At 34.9% G+C, this 22,188-nt stretch overlaps 1 protein-coding gene across 2 annotated transcripts in view; it reads left to right on the plus strand.

The window, feature by feature from the left end:
* Positions 1-22,188, plus strand: part of NRG3 (neuregulin 3) — a 1,130,481-nt gene that overhangs the window by 543,914 nt on the left and 564,379 nt on the right. The gene's annotated exons all lie outside the window — the stretch shown is intronic.

Raw genomic sequence — 22,188 nt, forward strand, 5'->3', positions numbered from 1 at the left:
TATCTATCTATCTATCTATCTATCTATCTATCTATCTATCTATCTATGCATATATGTATATATGTTTCCATGTATGTATGCATATATGTGATATTATTAGCTTCTGGACTGATAATATTAATGACTAAGTGGTATTCTCCTTTAATGAATCCTTAATCAGAAAAAAAGTTAATCACCCTCTTCATCCCAGAATTTAAGTATGAGTTTGAACCCCTTTTGTACAAACAAGACAGTTATAATAAGGTACAATTTCCAGAACCATTTACATCTATAACTTGCATCTACTAATAGTAAAAATTTTAATATTGATATTTATCACTTTTTTTCCTATTATCATTGTACTTGAGTGGTATTAAAATGATCTACAAAATCAAAATGCTTTCAAAATTAGAATCACCTACCAAAGCCCAACATGACAATGATGCTAAGTGTCGCATAACCAGCATGAAAAATAACAAGATGCACAGTTTCAATGAACAGAAAAATGGATCTTACACTTCAACATCCTTGTTAATTACCAAGCAATAACCAATATTCCAATTTTCCAGTGATCCGAACTATAATTAAGGTTCCACATATCTCTGAATGATACTTACCAGATTACAGTTTATGTAATGACATTTACTCTTCTCATTTTCAATAATTCTACTTGACATATTTTTACTAATTTTTTTAGCAAAATAATTACTTTAAAAATTAATTGCATTGTTTGTCTAAATAAAGAGTCCAACTAGACAATGAATATTGGATTTGGCATTAAAGAGATGTCGATAGATATTTCAAAAGAAAAAGGGAAGGAAATTTTCAACACTTAAGGGAAAAAACAGAACAAATCCATGGGCTAATTGTTAGTATATACCCTTGACATTACTAATACCATGCAGTTTTTCCTTCCTTTATACATCTTATTGTTCATTGTTTCAGTTATGTCAACTCTTTGTGAACCCCTTTGGGGTTTTCTTGGCAAAGAAGCTGGAGTGGTTTGTCATTTCCTTTTCGAGTGGATTAAGGCAAACAGAAGTTAAGGGACTTGCCCAGGGTCATTTGACTACCAATGAATGCTCTGTTCACTGAGTCACCTGGATATGCAAATGCAAGAAGAATCTGGTAGTTTGTTAGAATAGGGAATTTCCAGTGTGGGAACTCCCTCCACCAAAACACTCTAGAAGCATTATCTCATTTGTTTCCTCTCTGGCTCTTTATTATCAACAGGACATACATATTTATTGACTATTTACTTAGTGAAAGCCATTGTTCTAGATTTTAGAGAATGACCTCCACTACAGTAAAGAACCTTATAGTCTAGTAAGGGAAATTAGGCACGTACTTTAGAAGAAAACTAAGTATAACATTGACTAAGTGGTAAATGAATGACTCAGACAAATTATATAGGGCTTTAAAGAAGTGATTGACCTTTATTCTATTTGCTCTCTTGAAACTAGTATCATTTGGTTTTTTTTTTCCTTTCTTAATTACCTGTTAGTGTATCTTCTTCCCCTTTTTGTCTCTTACCAGTTCTATCTCTAGGCCAATTTTCCATTCATCCTACTGCATTTTGTCCTTTTTTTTTTCTTTGTTATTTTTTTCCTTTGTCCTTTAGAGTGCTCTTTCCTTATATCTTTTACTCTCTCCAATCACCCTCACCACTTTCCCCCTTCCCTGTTTCTTAAAAAAGGTATTTATGTGCAAAATTACAGAAGAACTCAGCAGGGACTGTAGGAGATGCATAAATGAATGGATATTTAAGCAGCTCTTCTACATGAGTCCATATGATACTGGAAGATTGTAGTAGCCAACACAATTGGTAGAGATCCCCAGAAAATCAAAGGCTAAAGCAGTGGGTAGGATCACAGAAAATGGAGACGTTATGTTTCCTGGCCATGAATGGAAAGTGATACGTGAAGGAATAGAGAGAGGTACATGATTGAAAGTGATTGAAAGCTATAAAATGTGACCTCAAATATATATGTCTCTAGTTCTTATGCCTCTCTGCCAATTAGTCTCTGCCATACACTCTAGTCCTTCAAGGTTCACTGCCTCTATATATTTTTACCCTCTTTTCATATAACTACTCACTGTCCCCTCATATTCCAGACTCAGTCTACACTGCAATAATTTATACTTACATATGTTTGTAGCTTTTAATGCATTCATACATATGCATATTTAGTGCCCTTAATGTAGATTATATACTACCAAGAAGCAAGTCCCTTTATCCTTTTTTGTCTCTGCCTTGCTTTCGTCCAACTTTCTGTCTGATGCCTGGGTTCACAAGAAATCAGCCCTCCTTAGAGGTTAAGCACTGGCTATTCCTCTCAATCTAACTCTGACAATTTAAATACACAGCATGAAGAGCACTGCAGGTAACATGAGAAAACTGGGGTACACATCTGCCTCTGTTGCTTACTCCTTTATGACTTTGGGTAATTCATTTCAACTTCCTGTTTCTCATAGTCCTAGTATATAAAGAGAGTCTATTGGAGTAGGTATCCTTTAAGGTCTATATAAAATCTATACTCCTAACCTTCTTAGGTTATAAAGTTTATTAGTCACATTTTTTTTTTCCTTTCAAAGATAAAAGACTGCTCTTTTTGCACAAATTATGTCATGTTATACTTATAGCAACCCTGGGTTGCCCTAGCATTTTCTTGTATTAAGGGTGCTCTGAGCTGGATGACATACAGCAATATCATTAATATTTCTATTAATGAATAACTGTTTGCCTTCTGAGGACTTTCTGGATCCTCTAAAGTTTTTGGACAGATGGAAGGGGTGTGTGTGTGTGTGTGTGTGTGTTTTATGAGTCTCTCATCTATTCCAGTGACAGCTGAAGTTTTGAGGACAGATTTTGAGAGGAATCATTATTCCTTATAATTAGCATTCTTTGATCATTTGTCCTCTATCCTAAATACAACAGAAGCATTTAATTATGTCTGAAGTTCCCCTCCACCATTCAGGTACACATTTTTGCACACAGAGCTAAGAATATCACCATCCTCTCACTGTAAACATTTTTTTTTAGATGCTATGAAAGGACTTAGGTCTGTAACATAGCAGTATCTCACAGGTCTTGTGAGCAACCTTCATATTATTGTACAAGTCACTTTACTTGTCTAGGTCTCAGTTTCTTCATCTATACACAAGGTGCTTGGGATGGATGGCTTCTGAGGAGCCTTACATGTCTATCTGAGTGTATGATTAATTGGATTCCATGCAAAATTCTAAAACTAAAGATTACTTAAAAGAAAACTTTCAAACATTATTTCTGATGAAATTTTGTGAGTTTACATGTATGCTCAAATATTGCGTATGATAGGATATGGGGTCTGGGGAGGGGAAAAAAAACAGGAGCCTTGAGTTAAGCTTTTCAAAAGAATGACATTACTGTACCATTTAATTATGCTAATCATTAGTTTAAACTGTAAGAGGGATATAATTGATAATAATGGATGTCTTGAGTCAATTGAACTGTTTCCAGTTGACCTGTTTCTGTACTTGAGGGTCTGAATAAAAGCCAGTTACACAAATATTTGAGATGAGTACTTTAAAGCTTTGAAAGATAAAATATTGACAGCAGAAGAATTCAATCTTTGTAGCAATTTCAAAAGGTTAACCAATGCCTAGGGATGATATATAGGCCCGTGGCTATCACTTGCTTATATATCTCTTTATAGATGTATCTCAGTAAAAGAAGAGTTGGGACCAATCCCTGTAGTTAAGAAGAATGGGCTATGACCAGAAAATAGATACCATCATGGCAGAGGGGGCAAAAATGTGAGGGAAAAAAAACTGCCTGAGGTATTTCAGGGTTGATCTTGAAACCTTTTGACTGAGTTGTTGCCAAACAACTTTTATTATCTAATTGACTAACCCAAAATTGCATAATGATGTTAATAATACCTTAATTGATTATAATATTTTTAAACTTTTCGATGTTCTTCTATATTGTGGAATTTAATCATCACAACTATAGCTTAAATAGCTGAAGCAGTTATGAATATAGCCAATTTTCAAGTGAAGAAACTGAGGCACAAAAATCTTGTTAACCAAATTAAATTCATACAGCAACTAAAGCTATAGAAGAGACTAGAACCCAGGTATGCTTATTTTTGTTCCTATGTGCAGTCCTATAAAATACTTAATCCAAGAAAAAAAAAGTCAATTATTTGGCTGAAGGAAATGGTACCAAAAGATTTACATTTGCCTCCAATTTATGTGGTTCACAGTTGTTTCTATTCATTTATCACATTTTTTGGCATTAAGTGCTAATTATAGCTCCTGCGGGACACTTTATAAATTTGCAGTGACAATTGACTGGGTGGAGGGAAGAATGCTTGTGTATTGGTAACACAGTTACTAATCAAAGTTGAGTGGGAAAGCAGTCCAGTGATCTCCAAGGTATTTTTTATCACAGTAATTAAAGGAACCACAATTCTCTCCCCTCCTGATGCCGATGAGTCAAAGAACCTGGAAACAAATAATCATAGCAAGACCTTGGTCCCTATAATGAAGCCCAATTTAAAGGCAATGATGCCAGGTCATGGTGGGAATCATCTTCTATTCCATTAGAAGTCCAACTGTCATTTGATAGTGTACCAGAATATTTATTTCTTTTGGCTGAATTCAGAAATTTGGGAGAATTTATATACAACGAGCGGAAGGAAGAATGAAAAATCAGCAGACAGGAGCAGCTGCTTTAATTGCATGCAAGAAAATGGCAGATGTGGCCAACTGGCCATATGGAATACCAAGGGTTTGTTTTGGGGATATTTTAAGTATAGGCTACACTTTAAAAACCGATTGTCCTCAGTGAATGAACTCAATGAATTAGCCGTGTTTCCTTGAACTTGGTGCTTACTTAACATTAATTATGGACATTACTTGTATAGGAGTTATGGTAAGTCACAACTTCTATTGCCACAGGTTCTTCATCTATACAATGGGTATAATAATATCATTTACATCCTATGGTTGTTGTAAGGGTGAAGTGAAATAATATTTGTAAATTATTTTTGCGAGCCTTAAATACTATATAAATGGTAGTAGTTTGTTGTTGTTATTATTTTTGTTGCTGCTGCTTCTGTTGTCATTGTCACTATTGTCATAGAAAGGCTGTGTAGACCAAAAGAGAGGCAGAGAGTTGTTGCAACAATTAAAATCAGGTCCAAGGGCTGGCATTCCCAGACAAGTAGATTGGGGTAAAGAGTCTATAAGAACTGAAAAAATCTAGCCCAAGTAAGTGTGAGCAGAGACTATTTCCAAGGAGTCTGGGCATGAAGCTATTTACTGTCCCCGATTCTAGGTCACTCTATGATTCCTGTATGGCCAGAGCCAATTCCAGAGGAGCTGACCTAGGCCCTTCAGGTTAGAACTGGCCATTAGCAACACCTAAAGAAGTAGGAATATTCAGGCACAAAGGACCATCAGCAATTTTTTTTTTAGTAGCAAATCCTATAATCATACAAATTTTAACTTTAGAAGAAATCTCAAAGGTCAGCTTATCCATCTTATACCTAAAAAGTAATTTTCTTGCCAACATCCCTAGCAGATGATTATCCTACTATGAAAAACTCATAACCTGGAGCTTTTTTCTTTCCTATTCTAAAGTCCATCCTCATATTACATCAAACAATAGTTCAGATGCCACTCCTGTACTAGAACTTTCCTGTTCTCTCCTGATCCCAGATGTTAGTAATCTCTTTCCCTCATATTTATTTTGAGTATTTTCTATTTACTTGTATATATGTTGTATCCCCCAGTAGAGTGTAAGTTACTTGAGGACAAGGATTGCTTTGTATCTCCGAAACCTAGCACAACAACGTACTAAAACCCTAAGTAGCACAAAGTAAGTAAATAATATATGATTGTATAATTGAATTAGTGACCTTCCCTTTTCTCAGAATTTCTCATCCAAGACTAAAAAACTGATGATATATTTTGAACTCTTCATGATTTTTAATCAATATCTAACCCCTAATATTTGTTACAGCATAATGCTTTAATTAATAATATAGAGGAAATATCAAACAGTTGTGAAAGCTCTTGTTGCAAAGGAGGTGGATGTGAATTTTTAAAGGGGAAAATGTTTTTAATTGTATTTACTATTTTGAATCAACAATACCAAAAAGCATGTGATTTTAGGAGGTGTTTAAAAATAAACTTTATTGATGCTTTTTGTCTTTAGACCAACTCATTTCACCTTCTATTCTTATTTATTTTTTCCTTATAAAGACTAGGAAAATAAAATTGATAAAAAATGGCAGACTCTGACAGTGTGTGGAATATGACAGCCTGGTAGTTCCCTACCCCTCCACCGTAAGTGGGGAAGTTATGTTGCATTTTCTATTTTCTAGGACTTTCATTGACTCTTTTTTTTGTTTGCTCAGTTTAATTAACTTTTAATGTTCTTTTCATTTACTTCCTTGTCATCATTCTGTGTAGAATTCTCTTGATTCTGCTATTCCAGTTTACAATTTTTTTTCCCCACTCAATTCAGTATGTATTCACTGAGATTCTTTTATGTGCCTGTTTCACTCTGTCCTTTGAGCTTTAGGGGAGACACAAGGAAATAAAAAGTCCCTGCCTTTGAAAAGCTCACTATCTGCATGGGGAAAAAAGATTAATTTATATGAAATAGTTGGCAGGCAAAACAATATATAAAGATCTAATTGTGAAGTAAATCTAAAACATGTGCCCTTTTCTCAGCTACTTAGAGACTGCCTTCTCTCCATAATGGCTGTTCCAAACTTCTTTTAATTTTATTTTTTCTATTATTGTTTTTAAATTGTGAATGAAACAACTAGCTCTTTTTTTCTGGGTAATTTTAAAGAAATTAATAAACAAATCACCTAAATTTGTTGTGGTCATAATCTTAGTTCCAAAGGAAAAGGCAGGCTACTTTGGCTACTTCATTACAGATTAACAACCAGCCAATGAAATAGTGCTGGCTTTATAGGTTTCTGAAAGCACCACTGTCAGCATTTCAGGGAAACCATGCTTCAGGAACCAAATTACTATTTGATAAGTTCCATTTTTCTAGATCTGCTTGACCTGGATCTACAGTATTTTGAATCATGATTATAATCCCTTTTTTGGAAGAGAACATTTAGCAGTGAATTTCTGTGGCTATTTTCATATTGTCAGGGAAGAAGAATGGTACAAAAAGGACCAGACATTTTCTAACAGTCAGAAAATCATAACAGAATAGCAATGAATCCCAGTGAGAAATGAAAAGTTGTGGAGGTGTTTTGAATGGAGTAGGAATTTGTCCAACAAAATATGATTATAAAATTTTGATCTATTTCGCATAAGTGGAACCTCCCAATGTTCTAATATCTGTTTTTCCCCAAAGCCGTGGATGGGGAGAAAAAAGGGAATGCATGATAAGCCAGTGACTTTTGGTAAAAAAAAATACAGTATACACATTTTCTAACTTCATGTCTCAAATCAAGTTCTAGCATATCCAAAGAAAAAGAACACTTTATGACATAAATGTATCCCCATATTGATTAATATGGTTTGGGTTAATTTCATAATATCATATTCATCTACAAAGCAAATAACTCCTTTAAAGTCAGCTGCAGTTATTAGTGTTTTTTACTGAAATATGAAGTTTATATTGGTTTTTTAGTAGCCCATAGTCAGATGGCATTAAATGTATCATTGTCTTCATTTCACATTTAAATGTATGGTGGACAAATCAAATTGCTTTTTGAACATCCTAATTTTGAGATACATATATATATGTGTGTGTGTATACATATATGTATATATATATGTATGTATATGCATGTATGCATGTATATAGATATAGATATATCCCGTTTGTCACTCCAACCTATTCCTTCCTGATTACAGTCTATGTTGTGGTTAACATTGAGGCAAAGCTGATGATTCTTATGTCCTTAGAAAATGGTGTCATGAATATAGCTGATCTCAAAGCCATTAAGATCTGGATTAGGTTCTGCCTCTGAAACATACTAGCCATGTGACCATAGGCAAGTCATTGAATATCTTGGTGCTCCAGTCAACTTATTAAGTTGCAGATATCAATCCACCTTAACAGAGGGATTTATATTATTAGTACTCCTCCTTACCAATTAAATCATAGGTCTATCCCTTATCCCTTTGAATGTAAATATTTCAAAAAGTTTAACTTAGAGCTATATCTATTATTTTTATAATCCTATAATACCAAAACAAGCAAATAAATAAACATGGCCTTTAGCATTGCCCCATGCCAGAAAATAGCACAGGTGCTCAAGGATACCTTGGAGGTTTATTTACTGTTAATGTAAAATAATCTTTACAATGGTTTTCTTTCTTCCATATGTCTCAGTCAGTAGCAACATATCACCTCAAATTAGAACACCTATTATTATCCTGACTTTCTCTTAGAAGGTCCCAATCTTTACTTGGCAGACATGCCAATTCATACTTTCAACAACACTGCCTATAGACTTATTGTACCTTATATAATGGTTTTTAATCATAAAGAAGGAAACAAAAGAATGATTTCGATATATATATAGTCTGACTATATTTAAGTAGTATTAGTAAATATATATATATAGTCTGACTATATTTAAGTAGTATTAGTAAAAAGTAGCATAGAGTAATAGGAAAAGTGCAGGGCTGCAGAGACAACAACTAGGTTATAGTTTTAGTCCATGAGTGATCTTGGGTAAGTAGCTTTCCTTCCCTAGGGCTCAGTTTTCTCACTGATAGAGCGAGATGATTGGCCTAGATCAAAGTAAGATCCCTTCAGTTTCTTTTATTGTATCATATTCTGCAAGTAGCACATGATAAGAATTAAGCAAGAAGCCATTAAGTAATAACAATAATAAATATAGCACCATGTAATTTGTAAAGCACTTTATTCACATTAGCATCTCCTTTGATCCTCAATAACTCAATGAACCTAATGCTACAAAGTAGCAAAACATATTACTCATGTCATCATCCATATCAGTGGCCAATATTTACTCACATAGTATAGTTCTAACCATGAGACTGCCCAGCTCAAGAAGTCTGTGATTCTTTATTCTCTTCAACACAAAATGCAAGGTCTTACAGCTATTTTTATCCTCATGCATTTTCCAGATGAGGGAACTGAGACTGAGTGAGTTTAAATTACTTGCCCGCAGTCACATATCGAGCATCAGAGGCAAGATTTGACCTAAATCTTTCTGATTCCAAATCAAATGCTCCATTTACTATGTCATATCACTAGTAAATACTGCTTAGAACCTCATTTTCATGTTGTTAGATGTCACTGTCAAATTACCTTTACTTTCTTCTAAATCATGAATATGATGATCTTTTGTCCATATAAGTGCTTAGCAAAATATAGCTAGTAAAAATATGACATAGGCAGAAAGTCTGAAAACATTACATTTTTTACCCTGATGAAATTCAGTCTCCTGAGTTTGCAGAGAATTTGCCTAAAGCATTTAGAAATTTTGAGCTTCAGTTCAGTCCTGATGGGTGTCTTCTTTCTAATTTCCCAAATATGCAACAAACCTTCATTTTATATTATTTTCTTATATTTTTTTCTGTAAGAGGATATATGAATTTGACACTTCACCCTTCTATATAACCTCTCAGTGGGTAGATATCATTTATTCACATCTTAATTCTGTCATTTTTCCAGCATTACTCTATCTCACAGAGAAATTTCAAAATGCCAACATCATTTTTAGTATTTTCTAGTACCAACTTATTTTATGAAGAAATTTCAGAATGTCAATATTATTTCAGTTGATGTTTCTCCATTCCTGGCTTGGTCAATTTGGATACTATGAAGGAAATTTTGAATTAAACAAAGTAACGAGGAGGAACAATAGTACAGAACATTCAAAAGTTATTATTTTCATTTTCATTTTGGAACGCATTCATGACTTAAAACAAAAACACTAGTCTACTTGTCTTCTCAGTTGTTTAGAATGAGGCTGTATGGTATAGGTTAAAAGGATATTGGGGTCCTAGGACCTGGATTCAACTTCTGACTCTGCCACTAAATTCCATATGGGACTAGATCACATCACTTCAATTTTTTAGACTTCAATTTCTTCATCTGTTACATGTACTTTTGGACAACATAATTCTGAAGTCTTATCCAACTTTAAATCTGTGATCTTATGAAGATTAATATTAGTTTTCAATCCTTGAACATAAATCAATAGGTTCTAGGAAGGAAGCTTAGGTGGTAGCAGAGAAGAGTTATAACTCAATTAAAAATATTGACAAAGTAGCAAAATATATTATTCATGTCATGCTCCATATCAGATTGATCAATATTTACTCACATAGTATAGCTCTAACCATGCCACTGCCTAGCTAAAGAAGTATGTGATTCTTTATTTTCCTGAACACAAAGTACAAGATCATCTATTAGCATTTAAAACTTTTCACAGTTTGGCTTTAGTCTTCTTTTCCACCCTTACCGCACATTTCTCCCTTTTACACACTCTGGTCTAGTGAAGAAGCTTGCTTATTTCCAATACGATACACTTTGGCATCTTTGCCTTTTCATAAGCTGCCTTCCCCTCTAATTTGGAATGCATTTCCTTCTTTCCAATAGTAGCTAACATTTATATAGCACTTGCCATAGGCCACGCACTTTGCTTTGTAATTATTACCTCATTTAAAACAATAACATTATTATCCTCATTTTACAAATGAGAAAACTGAGGCTAACAGGGGTTAAAAGACTTGCTCACAGTGAAAAGGCTACTAAGAGTCTGAGGTTAGATTTAATCTTTGGTCTCTCTGACTCCAGACCCAGTGCTTTATCGACTGCTCTGTATGGTTGCCCCTCTTAGAATCCCTAGTTTTCTTCAAGGTTGAGTTCAAAGTTTATTCTGATTCTTAGTCACCTCTTTGCCCTGTCAGGTTGTTGTTTGGTTATTTCAGCCATGTCCAACTTTTCATGCCCCACTTTAGGTTTTCTTGGCAAAGATACTGAGATGTTTTGCCTTTTTCTTCTCTGGCTCATTCTACAGATGAGGAAACTGAGACAAACAGGGTTAAGTGACTTGTTCAGGGTCACACAGCTAGTTCATGTCTGAGGCCAGATTTGGACTCAAGTTTTCCTGGCACTCTATCCACTAGCCTTTGGCATTACATTCTATGTATTTTTTTTTAACTTATCTGTGCCTGTGGTTAGGTCCCAGTCCTTAAAAATACTATGCAAGTTCCTTGAGGGCAGGGACTGTTTTGTTTCGAAACCTACATTTTCTATAACTATATATGACATGTAACTGATACTTAGTAAATGTTCACTAAATGAATACAAGTAACAGACATAAATCCTCCTCTCCAGCTAAATTTTCAATTGGCAATCATAAACTATGCTACATAGAAGAAAGATTTTATTAAGTAAAACTCAAACTTTATTTGCAAATCAAAGACCTACTAGGTAACATCAGTATGACACTCACAAAATTAAAGAAGCTTAGAATTAGAAGGGACCTCAGAAGTCATCTCTTCCAACCCATATATGATCAAAAATCACTGTACTTTAGTCTCAGTAAGTGGTTGTACTCCACTTGGAGACCTCTAGTCATGAGCCACTCCCAACCTTCTTGAGGCAACCCATTCCATGACACAATAATTTAAAGATTTTTTTTTCCTACTTAGATATAGCTACTTAACAAATACTTGTTGCATAGAACTACTAAAATGAATAGACTTATGTTAAGCCTGTATCTATCTCCCTGTTTGTAACTTAAAGCCAAGTCAAGCAAAACACGCTTAATCATACTGCCATACAGCAGCTAGCCTCTGTCTTATTGAGGAAAAAAAATGTTACTTGAGGTGAGAGGTGATAAAGGTCTGAACTAGTGTTTTAGCAGGTAAGCACAGAACTGAGGAATCACACATGAGCTGCTCCTGCCTTGGCATTTCATGGAATTTGGCTTCTTTATTTTTTTTTACTCCTGGGGATGTACTAATTATTACATTGTTAAAGTATCTAGTATTTAGGAACCTGGAAATGAATGAAAGGAACTCTATTGTAATGAATTCAGAAGATAGAAATCATTTTATGAAATATAAAATATGTTGTTTTTTCCATGTAAATTCAATTTTGTTATTTACTTTATTTGGAAGGGAAAATGCATTTCCAATTTCCTGTGTAAATGAGATTTTTTTCACTTTTATTAGATAAGTGGTCATTTTTAACACATTAAATGATAATACATTTTCTGGAATTAAGTTTGGAATTAAGTTTGTGTGGTCATCTGGGTATAATCAATTTAAAAAAAAATAAACATCTTGATAGAAAGACACATAGTGTTTTGTGTTGGTTTTTTTTAACCTCTGTTTTTTTCTCACTTATAAATATACAAAGTATTTTCTTGATCTGCTAAGAACATTTGCTAAGCATGAAATATGTTCAAGTTGATAGGCTCCACATGATGGATACATAGGGAAGACGAAAAACAATCCTGCTCTTAAGTTGGTATCTGTCTATCTATCTCTCTGTCTATTTCTCTATCTGCATCTATCATTGAGGTGGTGAGTAGGGATGAGTTATAATTTGAAGGTGTTGACTTTTAGATGCCTCTAGGATATCTGTGTGGAGATGTCTTGCATGTAGCTGATGAGGCAGGACTGAAGAAGCATAGGAAAGATTTTGTAGTTGAAAATTTGGCAGTGCTCTGCAGAAAGACAAAAACTGAACTCAGATTCAATTATATAGACACAACAAGGTCCAGGATATAATCTTGGAGGAAGTTCATAGTTAAATGACAGGGTAGGGGTAATGTATAACAAAGGATACTAAAAACAAATGTTTAGACTAGTATGAAGAAAATAAAGAAAGCAGTTTCACGAAAATTCGTTAAGGAGAGGATATGCAGAAGAGGATGGTCGACAATGTCAGAAGATGCAAAGAAGTCTAAAATGATTGGAACTGAGAAGAGAACATTAGATTGGGCAATGAAAAAAATCCTTAGCAACCTTAGAGAGTATCTAATCAATTGGTTGTGCTGGAAGCCAGATTGAAAAGGATGGAGAAATGAGTATGAAGATGTTTGTTTTTTTTTTTTCCCTTGGAATTTGTCTATGAAAGGGAATAGAAAGATGGAATATAGCTTGAGAAGGTCAAGATGTCAAGTGAAGGCTTTTTTTTTTAAGAATGGGGAGACTAGGACAAGCTTATAGGCGGAAGTCAAAGAGCAGCACATAAGGCTAATACTATCTTCATTTATACAGATGTCTCACTCAACTCAGTCTCTGACAATCATATAGGCAATGACTCCTGTGAGTTGCCTTCCATGAAATTGCCTAGAAAAGTTAAGGATGGTTCCTGAACATTACGAACTCATTCTTTATATACTATCAGAGAATTGTAACCAATGGATTTATCTAACCCTTTCTTGTACTGGCCCTGGAAACCTATTAGTAGACTGACCTTGAATTTCAGCTGGGAAGTTACTGACTTTAATTATTCAGAGGTGTGGTAACAGGGAGATTTTTCTGCTTCATAAAAAAGATAATATTTTTAATATGTCTAGTATTCCCTAAGGAAAAGTCTCTAATATGACTTAGAAATAATATATTATAATTAAAGAAATTATACCTGTGAACAGGCCATTTATACTTGGACTTTGTCTAAATTGTGAATATTTAGGTTGTTACAGTGTCCCAGACACATAGGGAACCAAATGCTTTAGCTGTTATTAATTCAGGCATGTGACCCTAGATAAATCTTGAAGTCATTTTTTTTACCATTTCCAAGGTTATTGCTGACTCAGCATTTCCCCAGGCCGCATTTGTGCTGTGTTATACTAGAAAAGAAAGGAAAGAAGGTAGGAAGGAAGGAAAGAAGGTAGGAAGGAAGGAAGGAAGGAAGAAAGGAAGGAAAAAAGGAAAAGGAAGAAACAAGAATTCATTAAGTGCCTACTATGTACAAGGCACTGTGCTAATAGGTGATTTACCAAAGTTATCTCATTTAATCATTTTGTCTTCATAGCAACCTTGAGAGGAAATTGCTGCTTTTTTCTTCACTTTCAGTGGAAGAAACTGAGGCAGACAGAAGTTAAATGATATTCCCAGTGTCACACATCTTTGGACTCAGGTCCTCCTAACTCTAAGCCCATTTGTCTATGCCCTTTGCCACCTAGCTGCCACTAGTTCTGGACTAGTGAGCAATTATTGAGAGCTAGGTTTGAGTTCTAACTCTGCCACCATGTGATCTTAGGCCTGCTGCTGCATGTCTCATCTTCCTTTTATGTAAATTGAGAGTGTTGGGTAAGATGATGCCTAAAGTCCTTTCCAGCTCCAACATTTTCAGACTCACGAAGTCAGAAGCATTTTAAAGCAGTGTGCCCAAACCTCCCTGAACAAACCTGAATCTTACAAATCTCAATTCCAATCCTTATTTTACATCTCCATTTACTAACCCGAGTCCAGACAGCCTTACCTTCTTCTGCATCAGGTAAATACAGGAGCTGCTTTCAGCAATCACCATCCTTTACTGTTCTTCTTTGATGACTTCTGAATGCTTCATTCACCCACATTCTGGAAAGAGCAACCAGCAGTAGCTGCCCCAAGATTAGTAATAAGAGTCTCTTTTGGCTGCTCAGACGTCTTATAAAGCCAACTTTCACAAGGGAATCATTGTGGTATAGAGGGAGGAGCAATGACTCTGACATCAGACTAAGTGGATTGAAATCCCACTTCTGATACTACTACCTGGACCTGGGTGACCTTTAGCAAATCCTTTATGCTGTCCAGGCTTCAGCTTCCTCACTTGTAAAATGAAAGGTTAGATTAGAAAGTTACTAGCTAAATCTAGATTTTTTGATCCTGTGATGTTGCAAAGGGATATAATCCCCTTAATTTCTGCTATTTTTTGAACACTATTGCTAACAGACATAATTTAAAGTTATAATAGTTTAGATATAATTTAAAGTTCTTTCCACATTCTTATAAAGTGAATTATTTTTTCACAAATATATGGAAATCTTTTCTATTGTATTTTAAATTATAGACTTATGCTAGATAGAGCAAGGAAGTCATAAATTGATAATCCTGGGGGTGGGGAGTAGAGAGACACAAAGTGAAGGCAAAGTGATTATGCAACTGACAATAATCCTTAAATACCTCCCTCTCTTTTTCCCTCTCCTCAGAGGTGTAAGCTATTCCAGTGATTCTGATAAGAAAACCTGGCTTGATGGGCTGACATTGAGTGATTAGTTTGTATGACTCTGAATAGATCCATGATATAATTCATCCCAAAGATGATATTCAATTTAACACTTCAATAAATACTTATTTAGTGTCTATTGTATACCAATCAATGTGCTAGATAATAGAGTATGCACACATTTTAGATAAGATAGAGTATCTACTTTCATGGGGCTCATAGTTCATCTAGGGAATATATCACTTACACATATACCTGCTTCCATTGCAATAAAAAAAGCAAGAAGCAATTAAGGAATCAATAGAGAAAACTCAATATTGAGCAACTTTCCTATAACCTAATCCCAATATGTGGACAATTCTTTAATAAATTTGAAAGCAACATAAGAATCTGAACCATTAGTTGAAAGACAGATGATGAAACACAGGAAACAAAGTGTGATAGGCTAAGAACATCATTTCACACCTTTTTTGCTAGGTATAAAAATGGTACATCATTCAATCAGTAAGTCTTTCAATCGGTGAACCAGAAATTTAAATCTAACATAATAAGAGGGAATCACTCAGTGGAAGGAAATAGTGTATAGAGGATAGTTTCTTTCCCTGTCTCTGTCTTTCTCTCTTTTTTTTTATTCTCTCTCTTTTTTCTTCTCATTGGAGAAAGTACGAATAAGATACATCAATCCAGCAAGGAGCAGAGAGAAAAATATCAAGGTCCAACTGAGGGTCTTCTAAGAAATGAAGAGTCTACGTGTCTCTTATCTCACCTCTTATCTGAAAGATGACATAGATCATGCCCCTAGGAAGTCAAAAGAACAAATTTACTGTGGTATCCCCCACCAGGCCACCTTAGATATGGAAGTGTATGGAACTTGGTTTTTTTTTTTTCACTGATATCAGATAGATGAGTGAATTCCTATATAGGAGTGTTCATGTTACCTGTGGAGTTCAAGAGATCCAGAGATTCGGTCAAGATTTGTTAAGCAAACAGAGTAGTAAAAGTAGTCATGAAGGAAGAGAAACCAGAGAGTGTTCTATTGGGTAAAATAAATATCACCTTCCACTCCACCCCCCCCAAGTCAATTTCCTCTCAGAAATTTGGGTCTAACTTTCTGGTTCAGTGCTTGATTGACTTATGTTTTAAAATGTGGTCCAAGAGGTATGATTTGATCGTAACAACCAATTGCAATACATTTCCTATATGCCATCAATGGTTCAAAATCCATTGTTGTCCAGAATTGACAGATTAATTGATTAATTGGGTATGGATGGATTAGAATATAGCAAAATGTTTTTTGATAAGCGCATGAGGGAGCTTTCAATTTAGTGTTGCATGATATCCTGGAAGGACAGTTTCCTAATGGGTAAGTAAAAAAAATTTGTGGAGACAGTGGTGAAAAATGTGTGGAGTGAAAAGGCAGAGAGGAAGGAAAGTGTGGAGTAAGTATGGAAAGCATGGGATATTTATAGGACACGAGCATGATCAAAATGTGGCAATGTAGGTTACTCCTATATTGTGGTGAACCTTGAATGTTAGGCAAGATTATCTGAATTTTCTTCCTAGACAAAAAAAAAAGATACTGAAAGATTTTAAGCAGAGGAGGATATCCATATCCAAGTAAAAGAAAGCAGTCTTGAAAAGGTGTGAAGTAGAGTTTTCATAGGAGATAGAATAGGATTTGGAAGACGTGTTAGAAGCCTATTGTAGAAGTTCAGGTAGGAGTAGTGGTAGTAATGCGATTAAAAAAAGATACCAGAGATGTTATAGAGGGAGTGTGTCTAAAAATTCACAGTTTTAGATTTGAATGGAGGAAGAAGGAATAGCTAAAGTTAATACAAAGACTTGGAACATGAGAGACTGGGAGAATAATGGCAGAAGCAATGAAACAAGAATGACGAATGTTTTGGGAAAAAGATAATGTCAGTTTTGGACATTGAGTTTAAGATAGCAGAAATTCAGGTAGAGGTAAGTAAGTAACTGATTATAGAGATTTGGATCTTGGGAGAGAGAGAGAGATCATGGTCATGTAGAAATACAGATTTGGGGATCATACATATTAAAGGCAGGGGAGTTAATGAGATTATTGATGATGTAGAGAGAAAAGTGAATAGAGCTTATCATAGAACATCAGGCAGAATATCTACCTCAAAAAATCAAGAAGGCTAAGAATACCCAATTCCAGAAAGGGAGGGGAAAAACAAAGGATTTGCTAGAGAGATAGGAAAACAGGGAGTGTATGTTAAAAGTCAATGGAGAAGACTGTGTCCAGAGGGATCCAGTAGTGCCACACTGTTTTAGAGAAGATAAGAAGAATGAAGATCATATAATACCATTGAAGATGGTCCCTAGTAGGTCACTGTTGACATTGAGAAAGTAGTTTCATTAGACTGATAAGCACAGAAAATGGATTTAATGGGGAGGAGAACTACGAAGTAAGGAAATATAGTCATTGAATATAGACAATCTTTTCAAGGAGTTTGGCATAGGCAGGAGATAGATAAGGTAGTAGCTAGATGGGGTCAAGTTCCTTTTGGTATTATGGAGACCTACAAATATTTGTAGAATGATAGGATAAAACCAGTGGACAGGAAAAGACTGAAGATATATAAGATATTCCTGGGGAGATTCCGAGTAAAGATGGCACCAAAGGCACAGCTAAAGTGATTCCCTTTACCCATGAGAAAAGATAAATCTTGCTTTGAGGATAAAAAGAACAAAGATGAGAATGAGGGGGGTGATCCTGGGAAGTTTTAAGGAGAGGAATCGAAAAAGCTTTTTATTTTTTTTATCTACTCAGTGAATTAAGATGTCAAGTCACCATATAATCCAGTTCTTTCATTTCATTCAAATGGATAAACTAAGGCTTTAAAAATATCTCATATGGTATAACATTTTTTCTAGACATATACAATAAGTGTGTAACCACTATCTTATTAATGCTTAGTGCATTTATTTGAAAACAAATGTTATAAACCTGTTATCTATAAGTTGAAAGTAATAAGTCATTTGTTCATCTCAATTCAACACCCAAACATAGAGTGTATTTTTCATTGCATTCTACTTAGTTAAAAGAAGAAATCTAAATAAGATGACTTCTGAGGTTCTTTATAACCACGGAATTCTATAATTCTATGAGATATATCTAAAAGTATGATGATGATGATATTCAGTCATTTCAGTCATGTTTGACTCTTTGTGACCCCATCTGGGGTTTTTGGGGCAAAGATACTAGAGTGGTTTGCCATTTCCTTCTCCAGCTCATTTTATAGATGAGGAAACTGAGGCAAACAGGATTAAGTGACTTACCCAGAGTCACACAGCTAGTAAGTGTCTGAGGCCAGATTTGGACTCGGGGAAATGAATCTTCCTGACTCCAGGGCTGGCATTCTATCCACTGTGCCACCCAGTTATCCATATCTAAAGGTACATGTCAACATTCTTCTTATTTAATATTTATTGTATCAAATTATTGAATTCAATTTATTGTTATATCTGGAAAAGGAAGCAAAATACTTGATTCCTACGAGAATTCATATTTTAAAACAATATCTTATGTCACAGTCCACCTATTAAAGTATTTTCAAATCCAGCAACTATTTCCTTTGAGGTTTCCTGTCCAAATAACCTATATTTCTACTTTACTGACTCATTTAGGAGGACAACATTTTCCTTGGGGAAGACATTTTATATTCTTTCTTCATAAAGAATATCTGTGTGTTTCAATGAATGCAGAATTTTTTTTCACGTTCTCTTTTCTCTCCCTATTATCCCTGTTAGTAAAAATTAATTAGGCCCATGTATGGGGTTGCCTGTTTTCCCTTGCTTATAATCATATTCTATTTTTTTTCTTTAAAAGATTCAAACAGTTGTTAGTGGTCTTTTTTTGTTTGTTTATTGTCATTCTTGAAATGTCTGACTTTACTTTGAAGGGAGCTTTTACATTTCTAGAATTACTTTGAAAGAAACCCAAAACAAATATGGAAATAATTCTGGAGCATTTGAGTATAAATGCTTCATTTTGATCCATGGTAGAAGGAGATAATGTTCTATATGGATAATAGGATCATAGATTTAAAGCCAGAATGGTCCTTTGAAGATAGTTCAATCTGACCATTTTATAAATGAGGCTACTGGTGCTCAACATAGTTAAGTTACTTGCTCAATGTCACATAGGTCATAAGCAGCAGAACCAGACTCTGAACCTAGGTTTTATTCCAGTCTTTTCCTAAAGGGGGCATATTTAACTTTCCTTACCCTCCATTTTCTTATCTATAAAATGAGAGGGTTAGATAAAATGGCCACTGAGGTTTCTCTCAAGCCTTTTTCATGTCATTTTCTCTGATCTGGCTTCACTATTCTCTCCAATCTTAACCCAATACTTGCCCATTTTAATTGTACATTGTCCTCTTCACTTGAATCCCTTGTGCCTTTGTCCTATTGTCAGTCTTCTTTCATTAGAACAAAATACTTCATTACTACCACCATCAGCCTTCTTGTTCTTAATATCTACTGAACAAAATTGGAGAAGGTCCCATGGCTGTATTAATTTGGTACATTACACATTTATTTTATCCAACCTCTACTGGGCCCTCACTTCAGCAAGGTGATCCTTTGCTCTCTAATTGTTTTCCTACCTCAATCCCCACAGGAGCTATCCCAAACTTTTTCCTTTTAAAGTCACTCACCTCTCCAACTCTTCCCATTGTCTCAGCTGAGGGCCTTGTCTCTTTTACTTTCCTGAAGAAAAAAAAGAAGAAGAAGAAACCATTTGGTGTGACCTCCTTCTCCCATTTTCTTTATTCCAAAACTCCTCAATACAATCTCTCATTCTCTTTTCATTTCCCCAGTTTCTGAGAAGTGGTTCTTCTCTTTAGCAAAGGCCATCTTTCTACATATAAACTTGATCCCATGCCCTCCTGTCTTCACTAACAGATTGTAACAAGCTACAATCTATTGCAATCCCCCTCAGTTGCAATCTGCCTTCTCTCTGAAATATTCATCCTCTCCCTATCAGTTGACTCCTTTTTTAGTGCCTTTAAGTAAGTCCCATTTTTCCATTAGACTAAAATATTCCCTCATTATTACCTAATTTGGGGGGAAATATGTATGTATTTGATCCTTCATCTCATTCATACCTCAACTCTTTGCAACCTCTTTCAATCACATCACTTAACTGAAATTGTTCTTTCCAAAGAGTGGTTTAGAGAGTGAAAGTCCATCCTATGGTCATTTCTCATTTCTAATTCTTCTCAGACTATCAGCTATAGTTGATACTCAACCACTTTCAGCTTTTCCTCCTAGACATTATATTTTTTGCTTTTACTTTTTTTTCATTTTTTATACTTCTTCTCTTTCATCTCCTATATCTCTTATCATCCCTTCTCAGTGTCTTATCATCTGGCTTATCATCTATTTCATACCTCATGACTGAAACAATTCCTTAAGAATATGTCCTGAGCCCTCTTTTCTTTGACCTTTGTATTTTCTTCTTCTTTTAGTAACTTCATCAGCTCTCATTCATTTAACTATTATCTTTATAATGACTCCCAGATGTACATATCACACCCAGCCTTGCCTTTCCCTTGAGCTTCAATCCGGTTTACTAGTTTTCCATTGGGCATTTCAAATCAGATGTTCCAGAAGCATTATAAAATACATATGTCTGAAAAGGAACTCATTACCCCCTCCCCCAATGTGTCTCTTTTCCCAAACTTCCCCCTTTTCAGTTTAAGGTATCATTATTGTTCTAGGCCCACAGATTCTTAATCTCAGAATTATCCTGTACCCTTCAATTTCCCTTTCCACATATATATGATCAATTGCCAAGTCATGCCAGTTTTATTTTCACAAAATTTCTCACATTCAACATTTTGTATTTTCTCAACTTACACAGTTAACATCTTGGTTCAGGCTCTTATGAAGGGATGAGGTATGATTGAGATAAAGCATCAACTATCCAGATTTTTTTTTTACAGGATGTTTTGCTGAGAAATAGAGGAGAGATTAGATTATTGTAACATCCTTCTGGCCTCCCTGTCGAAATTTCCCAATGTCTGTATTTCATCCTATACATATTGCCACAGAAATTTTCATTGAGAGAAGATCTAACTCCTTTATTCACCTATCTCCAGTGGCTTCTTATTGCCTGTAGTATGAAATAAGCCTGCTCCCATGCATCTTCTAAAACCTGATATAACCTCTCTCCAACCTACCTTTCTATTTTATTTGTACACTACTTACCATCTATAACCTATGGTCCATCCAACTGGCTTTGTCTTTGTTTCTCAGTCACAGTACTCCACCTTCCTTCTCTGGGCGTTTGTAGTGGTCATTCCCCTTAGATTTCACTCCTTCCTTACCTCCACATCACAATGTTTTTAATATTCATTTAAGCTCAAAAACCATCTTCTGCATGAAACTTTTCCTTATAACCCCAACAGCTAGTGCCATTCCTTCAAAACTACCATGTATTTAACTACTTTGTATATGTATGCACACACATATTTAAACTTTATAAGTATATTTGTTGTCTTCTCAATTATAACATAATAATCATTGTACCTAGGGATTTTTTTCTTTGTTCTCATATCCCAATCACCTAGTATAGTGCCCATCACATAGTAGGTTCTTAATAAACATTTATCAGTTGATTCCAACTCTAAATCTCCATTCCTATGAAGTAAGTTTAGTTTTTGTGGTATGGTCTCTTGAGGAACCTCCCTCAACCTTAAATTTTCCATCCGTATAATGAAAAATGTCAGACTATATCCCAAAGGTACTGTGATACTAATCACATAAAGAAAAAAATAGTGAAAATAAATTAATAGAGAAACCAGATCTGGATTTTGAACAAGAACGTGAAGAAAATGTTGATATTTTATACATCGAAATGAATCAATTTAAATGTAAAAAAGTTTAAGGAAATATTTGTATACTGATGTTTATTACTTGCATGCTGGAAAAATGTTGGGAAAGAAGGAAGGAAGGAAGGAAGGAAGGAAGGAAGGAAGGAAGGAAGGAAGGAAGGAAGGAAG

The sequence above is a fragment of the Vombatus ursinus genome, unplaced genomic scaffold, assembly GCF_900497805.2.
Source record: "Vombatus ursinus unplaced genomic scaffold, bare-nosed wombat genome assembly UNPS02000749.1, whole genome shotgun sequence".
NCBI lineage: Eukaryota > Metazoa > Chordata > Mammalia > Diprotodontia > Vombatidae > Vombatus > Vombatus ursinus.